This window comes from Neofelis nebulosa, chromosome 3 (assembly GCF_028018385.1).
Source record: "Neofelis nebulosa isolate mNeoNeb1 chromosome 3, mNeoNeb1.pri, whole genome shotgun sequence".
Lineage (NCBI taxonomy): Eukaryota > Metazoa > Chordata > Mammalia > Carnivora > Felidae > Neofelis > Neofelis nebulosa.
In genome coordinates, this window is record NC_080784.1 from 114,186,805 (window position 1) to 114,207,059 (window position 20,255).

Genomic DNA, 20,255 nt, shown 5'->3' on the forward strand with positions numbered 1-20,255 from the left:
CTCCTCTGTCACCTGGCCAGGGTCTCTCAGTCGTTGCTTCCTAAACAAACCAGTTTTCCTCTGCCCGCCTAGTTAAACACACAAGGCAGCAGGCCTTATTTAAATTTGGTAGAAATAAATTATAGTCATTCATCAAAAATGAAAAAGGAAAAAGAAAAAAGAAAAGCCACTCCCAGGGGGGGAAAAAAAGCCTGTAAAGTCTGGTCTTGTCTCCCAGATTTTTCTTTGGCTTAAACCCAGAGGATTCCATTATTGCTAGGAAATAATATAAGAGAGAAAGAAGAACGGAGAAAGAAATTTAGAAAGTATGCCAGCTTTCAATGACTCTCAAATATACTCCTTTGGCGGGGGTGGGAGGGCGGTTCTACACATCCGGTAAATTGTTCTGGAGAAGCATGTGTGTATGTATACATGTACAGTTTATATACATTCCTCTCAAGAGGAATACATCTATAATAAGTTTACAAGGAAACACCTCCAGTTCAAAATATTTAGGCCTCCACGTTTATCTTTCAGGCTTAAGTAGAGAGATTCTTCATGTTATATTGCATTCTATTTCCAAATCCTTAGGAGACATTAAAAGAAACAAAGACCATTTCTAATAACTACAGCCCCTTAGTTTCCCGAAGACAGGGGGTGAGAGGTGAGAGTGGAGTTTCCTGAATCTTGTCGAGCAATATGTAGTTGAGGCAAAGGTCATGCTCCCCGTGTTTTGTTTTAAATAATATTGACCCATTAATTCTAAACCTGCTTGTTCCTGAAATTATACAGGATTATAGTTTGCAAACTGCGGGACAATGAAGCAAATCAAGATGAATTACAACCCTGGCCCTCCCTCCCATCCTCTGACATCTAAACGGGGAATGAGGTCCGTGTGAGTGTTTCAAAGAACTTTTAAGCACCCGCTCTTCCTTTGTTGGTGGTTTTCAGCTTTTTTCTTTTTAATGTGAAATTCGATTTCGTAACAAATCGTAGCAAATACGACTTAGTCCGAAGGAATTCATTACCGAGGCGCTGGGGGAGGGGGAGTGAGGGGTAAATCCTGAGGTCCTTTGCTATTCTGGTCACCGTCCTCCCCCCCGGCGGGTGAGGATAAACACAACCCTAGGGAACAGGGAGTGAAAAGTAGCCCGGAGTTTTCTGGAGCCGAGAAAACCTGTGTTTTTGCGCTTAGGTTACTTTTATCTAACTGAAACTTTACCTATAAGCTTTTGAGCCTCGGACACTGAGTCTTTGTTCTGCATAGGACTGCTGCTGCCACTTAAAGAGATCGCAGATAATGTCCCCGGTTTAAGATCAGTGCTCAATGCACATTAACTTTCTTTCTTCTTTCTTTTTTAAGCTCTGCCTCTAACCTACGGAGGGATCACGCGGCAGTGGGGGGCAGATAAAAGCCCTTTGGCCGAGGGTCACCTCCGTCCTTGTTGTTCACTTGAGAGCAGTGGAGAGGAAAACGGTCCCCACGGGCGGACTTTGGCTTCTGGAGCCGCGGAGCCCAGCGGTCCGGGCCTCCCCGAGCTCCGCCCGGTATGGGGGGAGGGGCGACGGGGGAGGGGGAGGAGGGGACTGGGAGAGGGGATTTGGGGATGAGGGCTGGAAACGCTAACGAGACCTGCTGGGAGGACTTGCGTCTCCTGCAGGTCTAAGAGTGACTTGGGAGAGCGGGATAGAGGAGGCGGACCTGGGCCTAGTTTGCTGGCTGAAATAGAACTCTATTTCGAGGAAATCAATCAGTCTGCAAAAAACAAAAATGGAAGTCGAGGTTTGGGAAGAGTTGTCTCATCCCCAACTTGAGTGGTGCGGGCTTGGGGGCGGAGACTCGGGACTGAGGAGAAGCCCTTTTTCCCACCTCAGCTCCTTTCCCTGGACTTCCAGAAAGAAGAATTACCCTCCTCACCCCCCCTTCTTCCCCACACCCATCCCCGCTCGCCCGCCAACCTTTTTCTGCACCTCTTTTTCCCTTCAAGTGAGAAAAGCCTAGTTCCTGAGCCAGTGGAGTCGGTCCTCTCGCCCCTCCCGCTCCCACGCGGGTCCCCCCTTCAGCCACCGCTACTGCCACCACCTCGGTTCCACTCAATCGATTTTTGCTGCATGTCAACACTTATTACCGGTGAGTGTGAGGGTCTTTTTTCTCCTTCTCTAGGTCTCTTAATGATTTCTGAGCTAGTTGTGTATTAAAGCGCTTAAAGGAACCTTTAAGGTAATCTATAGCATGAACACCACCAGCCTCCGCTAGGGACCAAAGATGGCGAGCCGGAGGTCTGGCCCCCAGGAGCCCAGGCCTCGCAGGCCTAAGCCCTCTGCGCGCCCAGAGGCTGGGGCGGGGGTGCTTGGGGCAGGAACCCCACACTGATAGTTCGCGGTCTCGGGGCTTTCCCCTCCCCCCTCCCCCAAACAACCACCCCTCACCTGTTACTCTAACCCTTTCTCCCGCCTGCCCTCGGTTTTTAAACTTTTAAAATTCCTGAGGCCTCAAACTCTTCATTCCCCTAGTAGCGAATTCAGACTGGCGGAGACCTAGGAAAAGGTGTATGTGCCCCACGTTTGTCTCAACTTCCTTCCAGGTCCTCAATCTGAGTTTTACTGCCCGCAACTTGGTTAGAAATCTAATTTTAAAAACAATGTTGGGCAACCTGAGCCGTGTAGGCGTCTTGATTTGTAGGTAAATCCTCCCTTCGCCTCCCGGCCCTGCTCTTTCTTCCACCCCCCACCCCTGTCCCGCGAGGTGCTGAAACCCGGGAGTGCCTTTAGGAGTGTAACAACAACAAAAAATAATGAGAAAAAAATGAAGAGCATCTTAAAAGTCCCAGTATTCCTCGAAAGCCCCAAAAATTAACCCTGTGAAAAGCAGCGAACTCTTTTAAGGAGAGTCTATAAAAACCTGGCGCGTTCTCCAAGGAGGATAACCTCACCCCCACCCCCACCCCCATCCCCCCACCCTCACCCCCACCCCGCGTCGCGAATGTGACCAAACAAAGGTCTGTCCTGCAATCCACATCCTAATCCACGGGCGCCTTCGCCGCCGTCGCCGGGGCTGGCCAGCCTCCCGCCCGCCGCTCTTCGTCGACGCAGGCAACTTTGGGAGTCCCAGGCTAGCCGATGTAAATTTTTTAGAGAGGGGGAGAAAAAAGGGAGAGGGTGTAATCAGATCAGAGGCCTTTATGAATATAGAGTCCCTATTGATTGATTTATAAACCCCCCGGCAAGCAGCAGTTAATCTAAGCACAGGGGGAAAGCAAGAGACGTGGCTGATTGAGAGAGGAGAGGTCTTGAAGTAAATGGGAGAAATTTCTTGTAGCAGATTTTCAGAAGGAATTTTTAAAAACTATCCTTCCTTCCCCAGTGTCCCTAATCTGACAATTGCATTTTAACTGAACTTGAGAAAGTGATAATTGAGGAAGAGATTTTTAAAAAATAATAATGGGTTAAGTAGAAATCTGATTTTAGATACATAACTAATTTTCCTTTTCAGGTTTTAGCAGACTAAAGCAGGGACATTTTACTCTCATCTTAAAAGTTTATCATCCTGCTTCCCAATCTCCCCACCCCCACCCCCCACGAAGGGAGGCCTTCTCATTGTTAACTTTCTATTTGGAAAGATAGAATCCAGAATTTACTGTGTTTGGGATGCATAACTCCATTCACTTCTGAGTATTTTATGCATTTTATGTAAATGTTGATATTAGATTTTGTTTGAAGATTAGAGAAGGCCTGGAAAACATAAAATATACCATTAAAGATGTATTTAATTCTACTTAATTGCCTTTAAAAAATCATTGCTACTTCTGTTGTAACAACGTATGAACAGTTCAGTGGCAATTGTGGAAAACAGGAGATAGTTGAGGCTTAAGTTACCTAGCCAAAAAAAGTGATTAAAAGAACTATCTAAATTCCTCTTTATAAAAACATTAAAAAAAAACTATTTAATGGATGTATGGTAAAGTTGTTTGGTTTTGGAAGGTTGTGTGGGGGGTTGCATTTTTTTTCCTCTCTCTGAAGGGCTAAGAGAAGTTGAGACTCATTGATTTGGGCCTCCCTGAGCCGGGTGTGTGTCTGCACCCTCTGACTTTGATGGATCTTTCCAGACCTAGTTCTCCTGTTCTTCCTGCAAAAATGTTTAAAGTGTCCCCCACCCCAACCTTGCCCTGTCTCTTCTTCCTCCCCCCCCCCATCTTCTCTCTCTCCTCTTTTCTTTACCCATTCTAAAGTTTTTTGTCCTTGCTTTTTTCCTGTTCTATCAACTTAGAAAATGGTCCGCTGATGCTGGGACCTCATATACTAAGCCAGGCTAAGGCTTGGTTGGGGTGGTTTCCTTAGAGCCCCAGGATTCTCTACCAATGCTTCCTCTGTCCAGAAGTAGCAAGGCCTTTCTGTCTTCTGCGACAGTTTGCGGCAGGGCAGCGCGGGACCCCCTGGCACGCGGTCCTGGGCAGGAACCTTTATCCTCGTCCTTCTGGGGAGATGGGACCTAGAACTGTCTCAGCTGAGAAGGCAGTGGGGCAGCACATGCAATGTGACGTGGATCCCAGATTAGTGGCAACCCACTTCTTGGACTCTTTCCCCGTTCGGCTTGTGTCAACAACCCCCTCAACTCCGCTTCTCTGGGTTTCGGGGTGGGGCTGCTGAACCCAGTTGAAGTTTGATGGTATCTTTCTCTGTCCTCCGGGATGGACTAGCGGGGCCTTCTCTGTCGTCACTTAACGCGGCTGCTTGCGTTTGGTTACGGACGAGTATATCTGGCTGATTTCACCAGGAAGTGTGCGGGCACCGGGTAGTGGGAGGGTAGGGACGCTGATGTGGACAGAGGTAGAGACCCTGCAGGCCATCCCCAGTGCCGAGGAAGGGGCTTTGCCGGCCAGAGCCCAAGGCTACAGACGACAGGTCACTTTGTTAGAAAATAATATAATATCAAACAAACCAATAAAAAAAAAGGAAATTAAAACCCTCCTTCTGCGGGCCTCGGCGATGTTCATTCACAGTGTTCTACTAACCTTAGCGCCTCCACCCCTCGCTTAAAATCCGTGAAATCTTAGGAGCCACTCTTATCTGATGAGGCAGGGTCTTGTTTGTTTCTTTGACAGAAAAAAAAAAAAAAAATCCCGCCTGCGGAATTCTAGGCTGCTGCTCCACGGCATGAAGCTCCCCTCCCCAGCTCGGAACCTCCTTTTCCCGTGCAGCACCCCTCCCCCCCCCCACCTCTGCCCGGTCCACCTCTGAGCTCCAAGGGATGGCAGTCTGGACATCTGACCAGGACTTTCTGGACCCATGGATTCCGCGGGAGCCACGTGGTCCAACTCTCAGAAGGACCCTAGGTGCCGCCGCTCTACCTGAACTTGCCCCCAAGGGTAGCTTCGCCTTGGGCCTCACTGAAGCTCCTGAACTGTGGATCGGGGACAGCCGTGTCCTACCGCCTTCTATTGACCAGAACAGCTGCTTTATCTTAATGTTCTTTTTTATTTTTTTTAATTTTTTTTTGGCCCTGCAACAAGGGGAAAAGGGCGATGGCAAGTCGTGCTGCCTCGCATTACCCTGACGATATTTTCAGAGGCACCCTGAGAAGTGGCGGCCCAGAAGGCAACCTACGCACCTCCGGGGATCCCTTTCGTGTCGCCGCACTAGTGTTTGCACGTCCCCTGGGACAACAAAACGGAATCTAATCCTCAACTGCCACCGCGCACCCACCTCCCTCCGGCGTCCCCAGCCGGCAGCGGCGCGGCAGGCTGGCTAGCGTCGAAGCCCGGACGCTGGGGCAGCACAGACTCGCCCCCGGGGTCCTTCTGGGGCAAAGTGCCCGCCCTGGCTTCCGCGCGCTCGTCGCCCCCGCACGCGCCGCTCCCGGCCCCAGCAGCGGCGTCGTGGGCGGTCGGGGCCCAGCCAGAGCGCAGCCTCTTGGCTGCGCCTCGGGGACGCCTGCTGCGCCTCGGCCGCGGACCCGCTGGTTGCTCTGAAGTCTCAGAGGCGGCCTGAGGAGGCCCAGGCCGGAGCAGCGACCCCTCCCGCACCCCCACAACTTCTCTCCTCACCCTCTCTTGGGCTTCTGTGCCTTCATTCCCGAGCGGCCATATACCTTGAGTGGGTCATTCCTGCCTGCCTCCCTAGAGCTGCCTTTCGAAGCCCTAGGGTTGAACATTAACCAGCCGGAGCTATAGAGTGGGGTAAAACGTTACATATAAAAATGAATCATCTATCCGATCCTGGGAGCGAGGACCTATAGAGAGCTCCGCGCCTGGAGCTGCCCGGCTACGTCCCCGGCCCAATGCACAGACCCTTCTGGCATCCACTTCCTAGGGACCATTGAGCCGCCCGCGGCTGAGGGTGGGTGGAGGCGGGGAGAATGGGGGTTATCGAACCTGACGTTCTCCTTGAGTGGCCTGATGTTTAAGCTTTCTAATGCAAGCGAATTTCCTTTCCTTTTACACTTGAGGTATACAGGTCTGGAGCAGCCTTTCCTATCTTAGCAAAGTTAGTGGGAGTACCTGAGGTTCTAGGAGGGGACGCTGCCCACAGGGTCGAGAACCCAGGCTGGTCGGTCGACTCTGGGAATCGGCCGCCAGCCCTGGCGCTCCCGATGGACCCTGAAAGGCAGACTGGGCGGGTAGAGAGTGGAGCGGGAGCTCTGCAAGCCCAGGTTGGAGCCTGAGGGGAGGCGCACGGTGGGCGGCGCAAGGGGCGGGGGTGAGGGGTGGGGGGGTCTGGCCGGGAGGCTGAGCCGGTGCGCTTGCCCCGGCCAGCTGTCCTGCTGAAATCCCAGGCTCAGGTCGCACTCCCATCCCCCCTCGCCTGGGCCCTGCCTGTTTCCGATTCTGATTTTTTTTTTTTTTTAAACATAAGTACTGACTAAACCCACTTGCCCAGTCAAATACACAGAATTTATGAAAAGATAACAGCGGGGAAAGAGTTCAAGAGAGCGCACATCCTCAGTTCTTATGCCCTCACCTGGAATCATTAGCAACCCGTGGTGCTTGGTAAATCCCTGAATAGAAAGGTGATTCCGTTTGTGTATCTCTCGCTCCCTCTGTCTAACCTCTCCATTCCCCTCTCTCCCATTCAAGAAAAGAGATAAAGTTAGGTGCTAGCAAGAGAAAGCTGTAATGTTATAGAAAGCTTTCAGGAGTTGCCAATCAACCTGCAGAGTAATTGTACTTCTTAAGATGATTGGTTTATTTCTATCCATAGTGGCTGCTTTACTCAAAATGTGGTGCCTGGCCCATAATAACCTCTGAGTAAAGATTTCTTTTAACAGGTAACACCCCCTACTTCTTACCCACACCTTGGAGTCTATCTCTAACCTGTTCATTGAAGCAGCGTAATTTTTACTGAGAGCATTCACCCAAATCTTTGTACTTAGGGGTGTGAGGAAGTGGCTGTGGTGGTGTGCATATTTGGTGTGAGCTGTGCATCATGCCATTACTCTCATGGTCATGCTTTAGCTTCTTAAAAAACTACTTCTTCTCTAGTGTGTTTATAGCCTGTACAGCAATTGTGAGAATTTCTGGCAGGAGGTAGAGACCGACAACAGTGACATTCAGGGGATAAGACTTCAGAGACTCAGCAGGCATCAAGCATGTGATGAATACCATATATTTGTATTAGTTGGATATTAGTTCCAGGAGAAATGACTTTGAGTATAAGATGTAATTACAGAATGTTCCTCACTTCATGTAATGTCAGTGCTCTGCCTTCGGAGCACACAGTATTCTATGTGATTCCCAAAGAGCAACACAACCCAAGATTGTCATCACCCAACTGTGTGCTACCCCACTTCTCCAAGAAAAATAGAATGGACTCAACTGTTCTACCAGTTAGCTCCCCAGAGGGAATGAACACATCAAGGCAAAGAAATAAAAAGAGAGATGAGTCACACTCAGTTGGCCCACAGTGACTTACAGACACAGAGGAACATAGGTGGAAAAAGGACATTTACTTTTAAAGGTGCAGGTAGCTGGGGAAAGGGATAAGATAGAGAGTATTGCAGTGTTCACTCAAACTGTCTTCTCCCCCATCAAATTACCATGTTATCTGACACTCTCAATCTATTTGTGTCCTGGGTAACAGACAGTTTGACCAAGAGGTCATAGACGAGAGGGCTTGGGTGATTGGAAACAAGTTTGACAAGAAAGGAATCTGGGTGGGGTGCCACCGTGGAGGTGGAAAGACGAGGCCACCGTGGCTGCAGCAGCCTGGGAGCCCCAAGTCTCTGCTGGACTCTACATTCACATGCAATGCCTCATCAGAGACCAGAGAGGAAGAGCTATCCACACAACTTTATGGACAGGAGAAGCTTATGTCTCTCTCTTCACAGCCCTTGTCTTTACCTTCTCTTTATTTCCTGTCACCCTCATTTCCTCCTTCTCCTTTTGCTCTTTTCCACCTCAGTTGGCTCTCTCCAGAATTCTGGCTGCTCTTGGGGTTATCCTCTACCTGTCTCCTCTTTTGAATCAAGGCTTTAGATTGTTTGTAGTGTTTACAACTCCAGATATGAAAAGTTGTTTTATCCAATCAATAGCCTGCTTGTAAACTATTTGTATTCATAAATATAGAGTGCTTGTATGAACAATAAAGGTGTCAGGGCCAATAAGTAAAACATGCAACATTGGAATATGTCTTTTCATAGCAACAGAGGGACTGCGAACATTCTTTTACAAAGCCCCATTGAAGACTGGATATCCTGGAAGGGTCAGTGAACACACTCCTTTAATCCCAGGAAGCATCACCCTTGGCATTATGACCAGCAAGGTGGTAAATCTCAGTTCAGTTTACTACTCTCAACTTGGAAGCTCCTCTTCTGCCTGAAACCACCACCTGTAGGCTTGGACACGTTCTCAAAATTATGTGTTCTAAAAGAGCAAAGATACAGTTCGGTGTGGAGTTTATGTGCTAACATGAGTTTCTTTCTGCATCTTTCCGTATAAAGGTACTTGTTTTTCTTGTACTATATCCTATTGTTATTGGCTCAGCAGTATTTTTTTGGTGATTTGCCTGCCTTTTATGGTTGGAAATCACCTTCATTGTCATCCTCCATTTTCAGATTAGAACTTAATAGAACGTTGTCTTTCTCCATAGAAGATTTGTCCCATTACCATCCTTCTTTGATTCCTTTTCCTTTGTAACTTCTTCCAACATCTCTTTTAGGGATAATTCTAAATCTCACAATTCTCTTCCTTTTTACTTTTTAAATTTCATTTCTGGGCACTTAGTGTTCCCATACCTTAAACCTCTAGATTACTCCTTTGTCAATTACCATGTGGAATGTATTACTATGAGTTGAGATTTGGGACTTATTTTCTTTTAAGCTTTTTGTGGGAGCCTGGAACAATACTTGCTAAGTAGTAGGTGTTCAATAAATGCCTACTGATCAATTGGTAGAATTAAAACTTTTGTCCACAAAAATTAAAGTTCAAAGATTAAAATCTATAGAAATAGCATGAATTAAATCTCAGATTATTTCTAATCCATTTCTTTCTTTTTTAATGTTCATTTTTGAGAGAGAGAGAGAGAGAGAGAGAGCGTGAGCTGCAGAGGGTCAGAGAGAGAGGGAGACACAGAATCTGAAGCAGGCTCCAGGCTCTGAGCTGTCAGCACAGAGCCCAACGTGGGGCTTGAACTCATGAACCATGAGATCATGACCTGAGCTGAAGTCAGCGCTTAGCCAACCGAGCCACCAAGGCACCCCAACTCTAATTCATTTCTAATTTTCTCTCAACAAATCAGATATGTGAAAGAATTCCATAGTAGAAATTTCATCTTGATCTTTTTTTTTTATCATCACTACTATCATTTTTATTACATCAGAGCATTTTTAGGATAATGAATCAAATCATTCATCATTTTTAGGATGATAGTCAGGGCTTGTAAGAAACTGGAAAAATTTTAATGTTTCTTAATAAATAGCATGGAGAATGTGTGTGGTGAGGGAGACACTAAGGAGATGTGTATGTGGTGGTTGGAGGAGGGGGGCACATAGATGACAGATGTATCAAGCTTATAATGTCAGGAAGTAGAATCATGTTACTAGTTAAGGTATTATGATCTCCAATCTTCACAATTACTTAACGCACTTAACAATTTCACTCTTTATAATAAATAGTAAAACATAGTGCTTCACAATATACAATAGACAAAGTTCTTTTTTTCATTTTTATAGTTAGAGATAAGGAACTTGAGAAATTAAGTTAAACTGTTAGTCAACCCCAGAACAACAAAAAAGTATTAACCCAATCAGACTCTCACTAACGTCATAGACCAAACAAACCACAGTTATTTTTATTTCTGCTAATTGTTGCCCCCACAAACCTCCAATATTTTTGATTAATTTATTGGTGGCAAAATATTCCCTAGATCACTTACCCTATCCACTCCCACTTGCCAACTGCTATCATAAACAATAAATACATTTCGCCAGAACAGTAGGAAGATTGTCATTACCTTTGATGAGACAAGTATGAAGCATTTAATAATTCTTGTTACATACAAGAAAAAAATGTTTTACCTTATTATGCTAAAAAAAAGCAAACAAACATACATATGAACAAACAAATATATAAATGGGGAGGCTGAAATGACAGAGAGTTACAATAAGGTGAGTTTTACGGTGCCTATATGGCTTTCGAAACCACCATCTCTACATCCCTGCCCTGCTGTTCTTTAGAAGAACGCTCTAGACTAGATGGCTGAAGATTCAAAAAATCAAGGGGGAAGATGACTGGGAAACTATACGATGTGATAGGCAAATTACCTTTGATTGGTTCAGGCACTCTAATCATCAATTAAAAAAATGATCTATACACTCAAGAAACAATGGGCCAATATTATTCTCACAGTACTTTAAATATATTTTTTCCATTATATTTTGACCTGATTTTATATATAATCTTTTCTAAATGTAACTATAGGGTGATGCAAAAGATCATCTGAGTTATTGAATATTTATAGGAGCTACGTACTGCGCTAAGCGTTTTTCACATATTATCTCAATCAGTTCTCATAACAATCCTATAAAATAGATACTGTTATGTTTTTATTTGTCAGATGAGGAAACTGATGCTCAGAAGTGACTTGCTTCAGGATGCCTGGCCAGTGAGTGGCCAGGACCAGGCCTAGAATAGGACTCAAACCAGGCACAGTCTGACAAATCAGGCCAATCTAAACAAATGACCACTGTAAAAGAATTCAGTCTTCTGTACCACTTTCTGTTGATGTCATTAGAAAATGTCATTCATAGGGGCGCCTGGGTGGCGCAGTCGGTTAAGCGTCCGACTTCAGCCAGGTCACGATCTCGCGGTCCGTGAGTTCGAGCCCCGCGTCAGGCTCTGGGCTGATGGCTCGGAGCCTGGAGCCTGTTTCGATTCTGTGTCTCCCTCTCTCTCTGCCCCTCCCCCGTTCATGCTCTGTCTCTCTCTGTCCCAAAAATAAATAAAAAACGTTGGAAAAAAAAAATTTAAAAAAAAAAAAAAAAAGAAAATGTCATTCATAAAAAACATACAGATTAAGGAAATATATTAAGAGTGCTATGAAAATAATGTTGCCTAGTTTATGAAATGATTAGTGTTTGAAAAAAATGATTATAGTAACTGAGACCATTAATGGTAACGTTATTCTACTCTTCTGTGTGTGTCTCAAAGCACGTTTCTCAGACTAAAGTAATAGGTATAACCTCTTAAACTATTTTGAAGTGTGACATTTTATTATTTTTAATTTTTTTTTAATTCTTTATTTATATTTGAGATTGACACAGAGTGTGAGCAGGGGAAGGAAAGAGAGAGAGGGAGACACAGAATGTGAAACAGGCTCCAGACTCTGAGCTGTCAGCAAAGAGCCCAACACGGGGCTCGAATTCACAAATTGTGAGATCATGACCTGAGACGAAGTCTGATGCTCAACTGACTGAGCCACCCAGGTGCCCCTATTATTATTATTTTTAAAGTAATCTCTACCTCCAATATGGGGATTGAACTCATACCCCAACATCAAGAGTTGCATGTTCTACTGACTGAGTCAGCCAGGTTCCCTTGAACTATGACATTTTAGATATGATAGGAAACGGAGCAAACTCTTGCTAATATTAAAGAAAGAATTTACACACACACACACACACACACACACACACACACACACACACACACACCAGTTGGCATATGATGAAATGATTTTTCCTTGGTCTTGTATGTTATGACCTGCTTTCTCCTTTCTTGCCTCTCCTCACCCTCCATTGTCCCTTTCAATGCTAACTCTAGGTATCAGCTTAGATATCCCTGGAAAAGGCTTCCCTGACATCTTAGCATTGGATTAGGTCAAGGTGCCCCTCCTGTATGCTCACATACCTGTAAAAAAGCATATAACACACTTCCATGAACTTAACACTTTTGAAGATTATAGGTCAGTTACTTTGTAGAATGTTTTTCAGTTTAGGGTGTGTGTGTGTGTGTGTGTGTGTGTGTGTGTGATATTTTCCTGCGATTAGATTCCAATTACATATCTTCTATGACATTCAGAAATATCACAGAAGTGATGCTGTGTTCTTAGGCACACAATGCCTGCTTAAAATTTCATGATGTTACATTGCTTATTTGGTTTAGGTGACATCAGCTAGCTTCTCTATTGTATTATTACATCTCCTCTCTTTGTAGTTAGTATTTCACAAGCATGAAGTGTTTCTTTACAGTGAGAAACTGAAGCCTCCTGCCAACAGCCATGTATGTGAGCTTGGAAGTGGATTCTCCAACTCTCTAGATGACTGCAGCCCTGGTCACTAACTTCACCCCAAGCCTGAGCTGCTCCGAGATTCCTGACCCTCAAAACTGAGTGAAATAAATATTTATTGTTTCAACAAGTTAAATTTTGAGTAATTTGTTACATTGCAATATGTAACTAATCCACTACATACAGACTTCCTATCTTCCAAAAGTTTCTGTCACTTTTTATCTTTTATAGTCCTCCCACTTCTTTGCACTTAAGGGTTCTCTCTCTCCCCCCACCCTACCATTTTAATAGCATTTGGGGGGAAAATAGAGATAAATCTATTTGATCTGCCATTTTTTTTTGTTTATTTATTTATTTTGAGAGAAACAGAGGCAGCACAAGTGGGGGAGGGGCAGCGAAAGAGGGAGACAGAATCTCAAGTTGGCTCCATGCTGCCAGCATAGAGCCCAATGCAGGGCTCAAACCCACAAACTGTGAGGTTATGACCCCAGCCTAAACCAAGAGTGGGACACTTAACCAACTGAGCTACCCAGACACCACTTGATGTGACGAAATTTTACCAGAAGTCCAAGGAGGGGAATCTTAAGCACAGCTTTGAAGGAGGGAAAGGATAGGACTTAGTGATGCTGTTTAAGAAAAACATTTGAGGGGCGCCTGGGTGGCTCAGTCGGTTGAGCGCCGACTTCGGCTCAGGTCACGGTCTCGCGGTCCGTGTGTTCGAGCCCCGCATCGGGCCCCTGTGCTGACAGCTCAGAGCCCGGAGCCTGTTTCAGATTCTGTGTCTCCCTCTCTCTGACCCTCCGCCATTCATTCTCTGTCTCCCTCTGTCTCAAAAATAAATAAACGTTAAAAAAAATTTTTTTAAAGAAAAAAAAAAAGAAAAACATTTGAGTTAGAAGAAATATGAGATAGACACTCTGAGACAGAAAAATAAACTTACAGAAAATAAGAAGCAACTGAAAATGATATTTTACTTCATATTTAATAAATAAGATTCTGAGTTTTAAAAGTATAATTTAAGAATATTTCTTTTGTCTGCCCAGCACTGCTCTCCTTCTGGAGACAGAAGTGTCTTCTTTTTGGAGGAAATGCTCTTTTCTTTACTTAAACTGTATTGTTCTAGTGGAGGCTGCCAATTATAGAAATGGTCTCTCTCTTCACAAGAGGAGGCATACGACCTAGGCCAGCCCTTTGGTCCCTCTCTGGGAGTTTTCAAGTGGGATTTAGAAAGAAGTAGTCCTTTCATAAAGAGATATCAAAAGCGAGGTTCTCAAGGGCAGAATGTTGCTGTCTCTGGTAAGACAGAAAGCTGACTCAGAGAGAAGCACGGATGACAGCTGGATGGAGAGAGAGTCTAGCCTGTCTAGAGTCCCTGTTGCTTGTTCCTTGAGGTCCGTGCCCTTCCTGAGATTTTGGTACTCAGGTCAGTATTTACTTCCTGTTTTGCCCGTCTAAAATTGGGTTTCTGTTACTTGCAGCCAAAAGAATTCTTGCTTCAATAGAGTGTCCCTTTTCCCACCCCCATAAATGTCTTCTTCCTTGAGGAGAGCAGAAGAAAGTGCTTTGGGAACCATGATTTAAGATGGTTTTGGGGGATCCTCAGAGGCATCAGTGTAAGAAGAAAACTCTCATCTTCTAGTGCCCTCTGCTAACACTGCCTGTAGAGTATTGAAGTGGTGAAGGAGAATTGGGTACACACACACACACACACACACACACACACACACACGTTAAGTTTTTTTGCCAACACGATAATATTTATTGAAAGTCTATTATATTTCAGGCACTTTTACAAACATCTGTTCTGCATTAGTCCAAGAAACTAGATTTTTCATACTGTTCCTAATTATAGATGAGATAATACCTTTAAAGGTAAAAGATGTCAAATATTACTTTTTCTAGAAAGAAAAAGGTATGAGCAAAGACTCTCATTCTGTTCACCTTTCTAAACCTCCGCCAGGTTTAACCATTATTTGGATGTCTCTTTCGCTCTCATAGTGAAAGGCTATCCCAAGAAACTTAAAACAAGATTTCAAATGTAAGTGGTATCACAGTACTACTATTTGATTTGTTTCTAAAGACATTTTGAGAAAGATTATAAAAAATGAACAAAAACCCAAATCAACTATAACTAAATAGTGTGACTTGCCTTGAAACTCTAGCTTTATTCCTATACATTTGTTTTCTCCAAAGAAACTGTCTGAAACAAGTCAGTCCAAATCTATATAAACAGACTTAAGTTTGGGAGAGCTGTGATGCTAAAGGCATTAATTCCACATTTGATTATTACTTTGAAACTTGGACAATTAGTGCTTGTCCAGTAATTTCTCATGTGTTTTCACCCCACCTTGTTCTTCCTGGGGGAAAATGGTTACAACAGTTTAGAGCTCTTTTCTGAAGAAATTTCCACACTGGCAAAGGTACCAACTTTTCACTTTCATAGTGGGTGGTCTGGCACAGAAACTCCCCAGTGGCTGAGAATCTGGAGCCTGGCTGGGCCTCCCATAAGCTACAGTATTAAACATTTTTATATGTAATTTAAGATGTGAACTACTATAATTAAAAATAAATAATTAGGTTTTTCCCATTAGAAAATTGTAAGAAATTCTCAGTGTATTCTGTAGAGTTAAGACTGTAAGTCTGTATCAAAAATTAATCTTTTTCTTGCTCATTTAAAAAAAGTACTATCTTGATTTCTTCCTTTGTTCTTCCATTTTTTTATCCTGTCTTCTATACCCTTCTAATGTTTTTCTTAATTATTAAATATATATGCATATTTAAATTACAATTCATAATGTTCTTGTGTTCTAAATAGTTCATTTATTTAATAAAAAGTTATCAAACACTTCTTCAAACACAATAGAAGATAGGAAGGTAATAATTATTTATTAAGATAAGTGCATTATACTCAACACCTTGGGAATGATGACAAATCTGTGAGATCGGCATTCATTTCCACCTTACAGATAAAGAAACTGAGATGCCAAGAGATTAGTTGATTTGCTGCAAATCATGTACCTAGAAACTGGTAAAACCAAGTTTAAATCTGGTATCATTTGATTTCTAAAGGTTTTTCTCTTGACCATACTATACTGTTTTCCTATTCACCACCCCAAATCAATGTATACTACTTACCAGCTCATTCCATGATGGTTCCAACTCAGGAACAACCACGTCTAACAAAAGTAGATTTGCTAAATACTACACATGGAATGATATAACCTATGCTCTCAGGGAGCTGAAAACATGTAAGAAGAGATAAATCATGTAAGCACATAACTGAAACCTAACTTAGAATTCAGTAGGTACCTTAGGAGTGGCACAAAGTACCTCAGACTTTCAGAAAAGAGTGAGAATACTTCTGGCTGGGAGGATTGAAGCATCATGTCTGAGATATCTTTTGATTTTTGTTTTGAAAGATGGGCAAAGCTTTAACAGAAGTGAAAGGAGAGCATTTCAGGTACAAGAAAAAGTGCAGTAGAGATTTAATGGTAGATCTGTGATGAGTTTAGTGGACAGAATAATCTACTGTGTCAAAGTAAAGGAAGTAAGACTGGAAAGCTAAATTTTGTTTTATTTATTTTTTTAATATATGAAATTTATTGTCAAATTGGTTTCCATACAACACCCAGTGCTCATCCCAAAAGATGCCCCCTTCAATACCCATCACCTACCCTCCCCTCCCTCTCACCCCCCATTAACCCTCAGTTTGTTCTCAGTTTTTAAGAGTTTCTTATGCTTTGGCTCTCTCCCACTCTAACCTCTTTTTTTTTTCTTTCCCCTCCCCCATGGGTTTCTGTTAAGTTTCTCAGGATCCACATAAGAATGAAAACATATGGGGGCGCCTGGGTGGCGCAGTCGGTTAAGCGTCCGACTTCAGCCAGGTCACGATCTCGCGGTCCGTGAGTTCGAGCCCCGCGTCAGGCTCTGGGCCGATGGCTCGGAGCCTGGAGCCTGTTTCCGATTCTGTGTCTCCCTCTCTCTCTGCCCCTCCCCCGTTCATGCTCTGTCTCTCTCTGTCCCAAAAATAAATAAAAAATGTTGAAAAAAAAAATTTAAAAAAAAAAAATAAAAAAAAAAATAAAAAAAAAAAAGAATGAAAACATATGGTATCTGTCTTTCTCTGTATGGCTTATTTCACTTAGCATCACACTCTCCAGTTCCATCCACGTTGCTACAAAAGGCCATATTTCATTCTTTCTCATTGCCACATAATACTCCATTGTGTATATAAACCACAATTTTTTTCAATATATGAAATTTATTGTCAAATTGGTTTCCATACAACACCCAGTGCTCATCCCAAAAGGTGCCCTCCTCAATACCCATCACCCACCCTCTCCTCCCTCCCACCCCCCATCAACCCTCAGTTTGTTCTCAGTTGTGTTTTTTTTTTAATTTTTTTTTTAACGTTTATTTATTTCTGAGAGAGAGACAGAGCATGAACGGGGGAGGGGCAGAGAGAGAGGGAGACACAGAATCGGAAGCAGGCTCCAGGCTCTGAGCCATCAGCCCAGAGCCCGACACGGGGCTCGAACTCACAGACTGCGAGATCGTGACCGGAGCTGAAGTCGGACGCTCAACCGACTGAGCCGCCCAGGCACCCCTGTTCTCAGTTTTTAAGAGTCTCTTATGGTTTGGCTCTCTCCCACTTTAACCTCTTTTTTTTTCTTCCCCTCCCCCATGGGTTTCTGTTAAGTTTCTCAGGATCCACATAAGAGTGAAAACATATGGTATCCGTCTTTCTCTGTATGGCTTATTTCACTTAGCATAACACTCTCCAGTTCCATCCACGTTGCTACAAAGGGCCATATTTCATTCTTTCTCATTGCCACGTAGCACTCCATTGTGTATATAAACCACAATTTCTTTATCCATTCATCAGTTGATGGACATTTAGTCTCTTTCCATAATTTGGCTATTGTTGAGAGTGCTGCTATAAACATTGGGGTACAAGTGCCCCTATGCATCAGTACTCCTGTATCCCTTGGGTAAATTCCTAGCAGTGCTACTGCTGGGTCATAGGGTAGGTCTATTTTTAATTTTCTGAGGAACCTCCACACTGTTTTCCAGAGCGGCTGCACCAGTTTGCATTCCCACCAACAGTGCAAGAGGGTTCCCGTTTCTCCACATCCTCTCCAGCATCTATAGTCTCCTGATTTGTTCATTTTGGCCACCCTGACTGGCGTGAGGTGATATCTGAGTGTGGTTTTGATTGGTATTTCCCTGATGAGGAGCGACGTTGAGCATCTTTTCATGTGCCTGTTGGCCATCCGGATGTCTTCTTTAGAGAAGTGTCTATTCATGTTTTCTGCCCATTTCTTCACTGGGTTATTTGTTTTTCAGGTGTGGAGTTTGGTGAGCTCTTCATAGATTTTGGATACTAGCCCTTTGTCCGATATGTCATTTGCAAATATCTTTTCCCATTCCGTTGGTTGCCTTTTAGTTTTGTTGGTTGTTTCCTTTGCTGTGCAGAAGCTTTTTATCTTCATAAGGTCCCAGTAGTTCATTTTTGATTTTAATTCCCTTGCCTTTGGGGATGTGTCAAGTAAGAAATTGTTACGGCTGAGGTCAGAGAGGTCTTTTCCTGCTTTCTCCTCTAGGGTTTTGATGGTCTCCTGTCACACATTCAGGTCCTTTATCCATTTTGAGTTTATTTTTGTGAATGGTGTGAGAAAGTGGTCTAGTTTCAACCTTCTTCATGTTGCTGTCCAGTTCTCCCAGCACCATTTGTTAAAGAGACTGTCTTTTTTCCATTGGATGTTCTCTCCGGCTTTGTCAAAGATGAGTTGGCCATACGTTTGTGGGTCTAGTTCTGGGGTTTCTATTCTATTCCATTGGTCTATGTGTCTGTTTTTGTGCCAATACCATGCTGTCTTGATGATTACAGCTTTGTAGTAGAGGCTAAAGTCTGGGATTGTGATGCCTCCTGCTTTGGTCTTTTTGGTTCCATATGAATTTTAGGATTGCTTGTTCTAGTTTCAAGAAGAATGCTGGTGCAATTTTGATTGGGATTGCATTGAATGTGTAGATAGCTTTGGGTAGTATTGACATTTTGACAATATTTATTCTTCCAATCCTTGAGCACGGAATGTTTTTCCATTTCTTTATATCTTCTTCAATTTCCTTCATAAGCTTTCTATAGTTTTTAGCATACAGATCTTTTACATCTTTGGTTAGATTTATTCCTAGGTATTTTATGCTTCTTGGTGCAATTGTGAATGGGATCAGTTTCTTTATTTGTCTTTCTGTTGCTTCATTATTAGTGTATAAGAATGCAACTGATTTCTGTACATTTTGTATCCTGCAACTTTGCTGAATTCATGTATCAGTTCTAGCAGACTTTTGGTGGAGTCTACCGGATTTTCCATGTATAATATCATGTCATCTGCAAAAAGTGAAAGCTTGACTTCATCTTTGCCAATTTTGATGCCTTTGATTTCCTTTTGTTGTCTGATTGCTGATGCTAGCACTTCCAACACTATGTTAAAAAACAGTGGTGAGAGTGGACATCCCTGTCGCATGGAAAGCGAAATTTTAGCTAGAATGTGTAGGACATTGAAAATTAGACTCAGAAGTTTGGAGTTAATTGTGTAGGCACTGAGTAGATGGGAGTGAGGTTTTTGAGCAGAGTAATGAAAGGATAGATGCTGTGCTTTAGTAAGTTAATATGTACCCACACTGCAAGAAGAACTAAAAGGTTTAAACTGGGGTATGGTAGAGATAAAGGAAAAGGTAGAGTTGAGAAAGCTAGCCAAAAGACTACTTTGGATGAGAGGGATAAGGGAAAGGACAAATTCAACAAACTTAAAGTTTTTGAGTTTATGTGATTGACTGAATGATGAGTCCATTAGCAGAAATAGGGAAATGCTATTCATTTAAAGAACAGTTTCCTAAGTTAGGAGAACAAGAAAAGGAATCATGGTAAGGCACATAGTGAGAAATACAGTTTTGGAATCTCAAAATTAGGAAGAACAGATTTTCCTGGTAGAGAATTCAACAGTTGACATATTCAACCAAGATTGATCTTACTGAAAAGGTGAATTGATAGCCATCTATCATGGTTGTAAGGCAGTCAAAAGCTTGCTCAAAATTTTTTATTTATTTATCAACTGTATCAGAAAATCCACATTATTAGATGCCCTAATATGGATTCGGACATTGACAACAAAAGGTCCGTAAATGTTTTAGATAGTTCAACTTCTTCCTTACCAAAAATAGTTAAATTTTGATTGAATAGAGGGAGATTGAAAAAGATTCTCATCTTGGAACATTGAGGGAGGACTTCAGTAGGGTAGTTGGTACAGGCAAGAGGAACTGCGTACCAAGAAATTTTGGAGAGGGGAATTCATGATCTGTTAATCATTTATTAACTAATTCACCAGTTAAAAAGTATTTGTTAAGGATCTATGAGCTTGGAGCATTTTGCTAAGTCCAGTGAGAGAAAAAAATTACAAATACATTGTTTCTGTTCTTAAGGAGTTTAGTGAGGAAAGGATAATGAATTTATCATACCTCATAATTTTGCCAAAGGTTGATAATTTGTGCACAGTAAG

The 20,255-nt window shown here is 43.1% G+C and overlaps 1 long non-coding RNA gene across 1 annotated transcript; it reads left to right on the top strand.

Moving 5' to 3' along the window:
* The first annotated feature begins 1,218 nt into the window (after positions 1-1,218).
* Positions 1,219-12,835, top strand: LOC131507192 (uncharacterized). The gene is made up of 3 exons (XR_009259385.1): positions 1,219-1,527; positions 1,968-2,110; positions 12,662-12,835. It is a non-coding gene; the product is annotated as an uncharacterized LOC131507192 (long non-coding RNA).
* The last annotated feature ends 7,420 nt before the right edge of the window (positions 12,836-20,255 follow it).